This window comes from Etheostoma cragini, chromosome 15 (assembly GCF_013103735.1).
Source record: "Etheostoma cragini isolate CJK2018 chromosome 15, CSU_Ecrag_1.0, whole genome shotgun sequence".
NCBI classification, from domain to species: Eukaryota; Metazoa; Chordata; class Actinopteri; order Perciformes; family Percidae; genus Etheostoma; species Etheostoma cragini.
The window spans coordinates 6,941,786-6,950,304 of NC_048421.1; the positions used below are offsets into that span (position 1 = coordinate 6,941,786).

The 8,519-nt window shown below is 40.4% G+C and overlaps 1 long non-coding RNA gene across 1 annotated transcript in view; it reads left to right on the plus strand.

Moving 5' to 3' along the window:
- Nucleotides 1-7,638, plus strand: part of LOC117957688 — a 14,422-nt gene extending 6,784 nt beyond the window's left edge. Inside the window, exon 3 of the long non-coding RNA XR_004659562.1 lies at nucleotides 7,441-7,638. This is a non-coding gene — a long non-coding RNA (uncharacterized LOC117957688). The remainder of the gene's footprint in view (nucleotides 1-7,440) is intronic.
- Nucleotides 7,639-8,519: the final 881 nt, after the last annotated feature.

The window sequence follows — 8,519 nt, forward strand, 5'->3', positions numbered from 1 at the left end:
GTGTGTGTGTGTGTGTGTGTGTGTGTGTGTGTGTGTGTGTGTGTGTGTGTGTGGTTTAAGAAAAAATGTATCTCTGAAATGAAATAGGACACTTTTGTGTATCCCAATTTCATGATTTTGGGCGGAGGGCAGTTATGATAAACACTATCATTGAACTCTCACTGTTATTGAAAATACTACATACACACACACACATACAAAACACACATGCTGGGACCTTCTTATCTGTCTCTTGTTTTTCTCTGGAGATAAGGCCAGGACTTGACACTCCATGGCCATTTCATGCTTAGTTCAGCTCTCTTCTCGATTCCACCCTCTCTCCCTTTCTCATTGGTGGGTTTCCACTCAAAATGCAAAGAAATGGGTGAACAAGGTTATCATATTTTAATGAAACTCCCTCCTTCTCTTCTTTCTGTCCATTTTCTCTCCACTTGATCCCCTATCTTTGTTCCATTTTTCATCCTTTCACAGTTTCTCTCTCTTGCTGATCCCTTCTTTATATTCATGGTTCTACTGTAGCCCATTCTGCTTTTCCTCTCCTCTCCTCTCCATCCCGGTCTTGTCAAGCTTTCTACCTTCATCCATTCTCTTCTACTCCTTGACATGTTAGTATGCACTCAAGGAGCGTCACAATCCTTTATCTTAACGAGTGGCCTGTTCTTTGTGTGTGGATAGGGGGGTGTTGCAGGCCAGCCGCAAATGCTCCAAGAGCCATATTCAAATCTCATTTCACACTGCTGAGGGTGAAAAGACCTGACACAGCACTCTGTGAGAAAAGGAGGAGAGAAAGAGAGGGTGAGAATGAGGAGTAGTGAAGGGAGGAATGGGAGCGATGGGAGTGAAATGATAGTAAAGACAGCACTGAAAGTGGAGGAGGAGATGCAGGGACACGACGTGGGAGAGGAAGAGAATAATGACAGTTGGCATAAAGCTACCTGCTGTATGGAAAAAGGAGCAGGAAAACAGAAAGGGAAATAGGGAGCAAAGAATGAATAGCACTGAGCCAATGCTTAAAAGGGAAGAAGAGGAGGATGGAGAAGGGACAAAAAAGGGTGAGAGAGCAGAATATTAGAATACTGAGACAAGTTATGACGTTTTTCTCCCTGTCAGCAAGCATCCTATCTTTGTTGCAAGTTCTTTTTCTATTTCCAAAATAACATCTCTCTACCTAACTCCATCTCTTCTCCAGGTGGAGAATTGTTTGCATCCTTTTCTTATGCTTTACACAACCCACCTCCTTCCCTCTCTTGCACAATGTGCATGTTTATGCAAATGAGGTAATTAGGAAGCTGCTTGGCTTCCTTAGTACTCTAAGGTTTGAGAAGAGGTGCACTGAGAGAAAAAGAGAAGAAAGGTAGACGGCTCCGGATTTAGGCTTTGGTGTTTGCTTAAAACAATGCTCAGGGGTGCATTTGTGTGCATCAGCATTACACACCTATATAGTATCACATATTCACTTTAAAGTAGTGTGTGTGTGTGTGTGTGTGTGTGTGTTTGTGTTTAACTATATTTTAAGGGTTAAGACTTGGTTTAAGGATTAGGGTTAGAATTAGGTAAGGGTTAGGGTGAAGGGAAGGGTTAACATCAGGTAATAATTTGTGATGGTTAAGGTTAGGGTAAAGACCAAGGGTCCCCACATAGATAGTGCCACAAACCTGTGTGTGTGTGTGTGTGTGTGTGTGTGTGTGTGTGTGTGTGTGTGTGTGTGTGTGTGTGTGTGTGTGTGTGTGTGTGTGTGTGTGTGTGTGTGAGAGAGAGTGCAGTTTAATATGCCTTCCTATATTTCGTTCACTGACTCGTCTCTCTTTTTGCATGAAGAAGCCACAACTGTCCTGGAACACTTCAGCTTTCTCTGTTTTTCTCTTTTCCTTTTTGTCTGTTTTCTCCCTACTCCCCCTCCTCTTTCTCGGTTCTCATGGTCCTACCCTCTTTCTGTCAACCTTGGTCACAGCCTTACCTGCTGCTATGTTGTCTTTCTCCGTTTCTGTCTCTTCTGTCTTGTTTGCCTCAGTCGCCTAAACTCCAAGTATTTTCATTCTCTAACTTATTTTCTTATTCTTTCATCCCTATTTTTCCTATTGCATTTTGTTCACGGCTCCCGCTCTCTAACCTCTCCCAGGCCTCTCTCTTATTTCTATGATTCAATCTGTTTTCCAACCCCATTTTTCACCTTGTCGGTTTCACCCTTCTTTTCTCCATTTCTTGCCTGCAGTATGTGTTGTACGATGCCTTTCAAATATTTGATCATGAGCAGTTATCCTTTCTCTCGTCTGCTTTTCTTGTTTTTATTCTAGTTGTTTCCTTTGCAAACACACAAACTCATGCATACAAGCATAAACATACTCAGACATAAACATACTGTACGTTTCAATGGCAAAGCAGGAAACATGCATAATCAGACCTCTACATGCATACACATGGACATGCACTCACATACGTGTGCTGTGAAGGCAGCTCTCATTTCTCAGGCACGACATCAAGTTTTCTGTGTGCTCTTTCTCTCTCTCTTCTCACAGTGCTCTCTTCACCCCATACTCTCTCTCTTACAAACACAGACACAATGTTCCGAAAAAACACATGCCTGCACACGCTCACATTGCGCCATTTCTCCCTGAGTTTCCAAACTTTGGATGGCAGCTTCTGTCAAGGCATGAAAGCAACGGGAAAGAGATTTCTAAGACGAGAGGAAGAGACAGTGAAGAGTCAGGGGGAGAAGAGATAAGGAGAGCTGACAGATGTTCGACTCAACGGAAGAGGAATGAATCTGACTTTGCTTCTCCTTCTCCTCCATCACTTCCTCTTCCCTCTGCTCTCTGTTTCTCTCCTCCCCTTCTTGTTTTCTCTTGTAAAGCCCACGTTCAACAGAATTGACTTCATTCCTTTGATCTTAAGGAAATTATGTTTTTAAGTAACTTTAAATGGAATACAACAAAACGGAAGAGAATAGAACAGAGAAGATGTGCATCCCCCACAGGCCCCACATAAAGCTACATGGTTCACAAGTAAGTCTAAGTTAAACATCGAGGGAGGGAGACTAAATGATTCCCCCTGAAAATAAATCACAAAGCCTTTCAAAAGAAGTCCCACAGCCTTTCACGCCATTTAAACAAGGAATATAATAGTGCTTCTAGCCAATTAAGGAACACCTGTGACAATTATAGCACCCACTGTTGCCATTACTGATTGTGCATGTGTGCGCGCGCAAGCACAAAGCAGAGGGTAGAGGACATTGTAGGAAAACAAGGAAATCTAATAGAAGTCAGGATAAGACACACAAACACAGACAAACGTCCGACATTTTTCACACACCTGCAGCCATGCAGCAGTCTGTATGAGTCAATGTGACTTGAACGTCCTCGGTCCCCCTGCCACTGTCAGTGTAGTTGGCAAGGATCAGGCGTAGGCTTGATCTGGTTTGGAGCCTGAAAACACACATACACACACTAACCAAAGATGACAGGCTGCAGTAAAAGCACTCGCATGTCATCCTATAAGATTGACCGTTTTATTTGGCGCGCCTACAAGCTTACAGCCTACATCTTGAGGGAAATGCATGTCATTCATCAGAGTGAAAGAATGACGGCAAAGGTTCTAATAGTAAATCATTGGTAGCATTATTGGACCTCCACTCCCTCGCCAATATGGATTTGTGTTGGGAAGCAGAGGGAGTCCCTGTTATAAATCAGTCAATGACACACAATAGTGTGTGCACACAAACTTCCACTAAGCATATAAAGGACTTGCCCCCCCCCCCCCCCCCACATCTCTTAGTTCTACCTGACACATGTGTGCACACACACACAGAATCATCAGACATAATAATAAATGTGATAACCAGCTTTTGCTGTTGTGTGGATCACCTGCATTTTAAATTCTGCTTCTTGTCCTCTGCAGTCCTCCACACTTATCATTAATCATGTTTTACTGAATATACAGAGAAATTACAATTACAATACACAGAAGAATTGTAACTTTTTGATGATGTGACTGACAGCTTTTCTAAACATTAACTAAATTAGAAAATCACAATTAAATCAAAACACAGCTATTATATTGATGCAGTTGTTACCTGACAGTACCATAGCTAGCATGAGTGGAGAAAAACGTAAGACTGAAGCAGTTGTAGACCACAAGAGGAGAAAGGCAACATTAAATGGTGACATTTGAAATTCCTGCTTTCAGCTGGAACATGCCGACTCCAAATTCAAAATGCCTGATGAGCTTAATGAGCATACTTCTTTTCCCAAATTGAACTTGAATGCTAAACTGTTTTGAATGCTAAAATGATTTAAACATGAAAGTGAAATGACAAGATTCCAGTAAAATGGGAAAATAAACAGTGATGTCAGCAGGTTACAGCATTGTTGTGTACAATGGCTTGTATAATAAAGTACTTAACAATGAAGTCCACTCCTTAATAGGGCTATGTTTGTAGTCTTTAGTCAATGTCTAGCTGCCGCACTCTCTGTGCATTGAGCCAGGTCCTTGCCTCCTCTCGCTTCTTCCTAGCTCATTTCTCAGCCTGTCTGTCTTCTTGCCGTCCAATGAATTCATATTATTACACCTAAACGGTAGCATGACCCAAACTGTAAAAGTTGTTAGCATGGTGCTAATTGTTTTAAACTCCTTCACAGTGCAAAGTATTTTATTAGCATCAGTAATAGGTTGTCAAACAATAAAGCACTCATGCTGACTTAAAGACACAAATGTGTTCTTGACATGCACTCAAACTGTGCTTGCACAGGGATAGTCTCGGCTGCTTGGCTTATTCTGTTAAAACAGATTAGGCTTACGGGTGCCCCTGCTCCAGTGTAATCGACCCGCAGCCACTCTTTTAAGATGATTTCTGACACAGAGCTCAGTTTCCTCTTCATCTTAGAAAGGGAGACAGACTGACTGGGAGAGAGATTATTAAAGAAAAGGAAATAAGATGTAGAGAGGCAGAAGAGCTACAGAGAGCAAGGGAATGGGGCAGCAGAAGGGATAATAAGAGGAATAAAGTGTAGTGAGAAGATGGGTAGAAATCAAAACAAATGGAAATTTAAAATTCCAATAAGTGTGATTGTAAAATGTGAGATTTAAGAAGAATCAAAGCAAATCTTTTATCTATTCCTAAATTCACAAAATGAATGACTCAAAACTATACTAGACAAAATACATTTAAAATGTTTAAAAATACTAAAGAGAATACATTCAAACTCTTTCAAAAGTTCCCAATGTTTGATTTTTTTGACCAGTCTGCCTGCAGTTCCTCACTATTTGTTCTAAGCAGCAAGTGCATCTACACACACTTTGATATGAAGTGGAATCCTTTTGGTTATGTCGGTTATGAGCTCAATAAGTTGGGTGTTGATTCTCAGTGGTAACAGCAGGGTTAACTTCCAAACAGGAGTCATTTGGTTTCAGAATGAAAAATATACAGGACATATGGCTGTTCGGGGTAATTCTGCCACTCAGCTGGTCTGTGAGCCATAACAAATGTCTGGGCCAATGTGGCTATTCTGCTGAGTCAGGATAACACTGCTGGGTACGACACCCATATGTCACCTACCATCTGAAATTCCTCATAAGTGTCTGGCTGTGACTGCAGGTTAACAACCTTTCTCCTTGCAGTGGATGAGGATATTTTTACCCATTTCAGGACATACATTTTAACTACCAAATTTGACACAAGCACAGAACACTGAATTTAACAGAAGAAAAATATGCCGTACAATACAGTGGTATTATGCTGGTGATGCAGTATTTCCTGAGTTTATCTTATCCTACCTTATATAAAAGTCAGTTTTTTTGAGAATAAGTTTACATTTAATTATAGAGCACATTAATACAAGCAAGTCTTAAAGGACTTCAATTGTGAAAATGACCGTCAAATCTGCTGTAAATTATATATAAAGGGCCTAGATTACTCATTTTGAGTTGTTATCAAGAAGTCCTCCAAACCCTACGACGATTACAAATGTTTATTTGTACTTTCTAATAGGACCTATTGGAGCGTTTCATAAATAAGCAGACATGTTTAAAGTACTAGAGACCCAGACTCATGGCCACAGGAACATATTTTGAGTTGGTCCTTACAAATTTTTGTGGGTGACATTTTCAGCTAAAGTCAACCACCACACACCACACTGCATCCATCACAACGCTCCACAAGCAGAAACACTAAAACGAGAATGAGATCCAAAACTCAAGACAGGGCAAAACTAGGCATGGGTAACACAAGATATTGGCACAAAGCTTCGGCAAAGGTATAGGCTGGGCCTACAAGCTCAACCACTGAGCCACAAAATACAAGAGTATAAAACACATCACCAAAATAAATTAAATCAAAAGTTAGCTGCCTTGTCGTCTGCTGCTAGCAGGGTCGCTGTGGGAGTGACAGGTGTAGAGGTGGTGCTGCTACTTCTTTCAGTTACAGTTGCTGAGTTTTCTGACTCAGGTTTATTAAGTTTTTTAGCCTCTGATTGATTTATGGAGAAACCCAAAATGCACTTTTGTGTTATAGGCAAGCTGATTTCTGAACTGTTGAACCAATTCATTAAAATAAATGTAATAATATTTATTAATTATGGTTGTAGTTTGTCTACCTTTTGCTAAAGGGGGGCTGCCGCACCCGCCACATCCCTAGTTCCTGCGACCATGCCAAGATTTGAGTAAAAGTACAAGTGCTCTGTCAAAAAAGTGACTTGAGTAAAAGTTGAAAAAAGGCTTCAAAAAGGCACAGAAAGCCGCAAGTGTTGGTATAATATGAAAATGGCTAGTGGATTTAAGACAAAATATTATGATGTATTACTTGAATAAAAATGGAATCTGTCATTGGCTTGTTGATCATTACATTATTAGTTTATTTCCTAACCTGGCCTGGGCTGGGACACAAATTCATACGGTTTGATAAAGTACTTTTTGGACTTTTACTTATTATTGCACTCACAATAACGAGCATAACTGTCCTCAATTTAGGTCATCGTGTATGTCTCATCTCCGGTTTTTCCTGCATCCAGCGTGTGTGTTTGTGTGTGTGCGCTCATCAGTCGCGGGGGGTACTGAGCAGCCAGAGCATACGACTCTGTGAGCAAAGTTGCACTTCCACTGTTCAGTTCAGAGCAACTTCTTTTAGAAGTTTTTGAGGATTCAGCTTTGCTCATTTAAGTCTTACCATAGTTTTTAAATGAAATACAGTGGATTTTGGAATTTCTCGAAAAACATTTGGCATTAAATTGCTTTTGTCTTCAGTTCAGCTCTATTTAAAGCTTTAGTGCATCATTTATTAAATTACTATTAATATTAACAAACGTCTGTTACATTCATGCCATTGCCAAATGAGTTGCTACATAGCTAATTATAAGACTATCAGCTCCACAAAACTCTCTCTGTGTTTCTCCGTATGGCTATGTTCAGAAGATTTTCTCATCTGGCAACATTTGAACACAGAAACTTGAGTGAAGATAATTACCTCTTTTGAAGATTCCATGTTTTTATAATCCTCCTTGTCCTCCGTGACTACTAGCAACTGTATAAAGTACGGTTGGGGGGTATGCAATCACTGAAGGCTTGTATCATGTGGATCTGCCAACAGTTTTGCTGTCATAACTTGGAATTCTTCATGGGGGGCGACAGAAACTACACCCTATAGCTTTAATTGATTTTCTCATAATTCATCTCAAATGCACCAGCTAGCTGACAATGAGCTCTGATTTCTGTGCTTGGGTTATGCTTGCCTTATGCACTCTGACTGTAACTAAAATCAGATATAACATGAAGGATGACTGAATCCCATGCTCACTGCCCTGTGACAGCCTGTCACGGATAGTGTTGATGCAGCATGTTCACTGCCTCCCTTACTTTTCTAAGAGAAATATTCTAGGTGCTCTGCTCCAACAACAATGGCTGAGCCAGACAGTTATTTAGTGTTTTCTTCCTCCTTCCTCCTTTTGATCTCTTAAGGATTATTCAAAGGAGGTTAAACTCAAGGGTCCTTATTTCGTCTTGTCCAGACATAAAGGCAGGCTGGTGTAATGTAGAAAGTTGCAAAACTCAAAAGAAAACAGTGATGCAGAAGTGAAAATGAAAGATAAACTCCAACAGCAAGGTACTTATTATATTAAACTGTTGTGTAAAGTTAATCCAAGCCAATTTTGACGTACTGTATTTCTCCGATCTGATTTTAGAATTTTACGTTGTTTTTAAATAAGCCAGCCATCTTATTCAGCGGTGACACTCCTGTCACTGGCTGCTTTCTAAATATATTATACTCTTATTGGAAATATCGATAGTCTAACTAACAAGGTAATAAGTTTTTTTGGTCACTCAGCAATAGTTGTCAAAACTGGTTTGTCTCGGGTCACTGGATGAAGCATTGCCTGAAAAAGCTGATGAGACAGGGAGTGTGTATGTTGTGAGGGTATGTGTGTGTAGTGTTGTGCATGTGGTTTGTGTAGTCTAAGTTGTTTTCTCAAAGGGATGCTTATAAAAGCATTAGCCACTGTCTGTGTCTGAATAGTCCAATGGTTTCTTCTGAC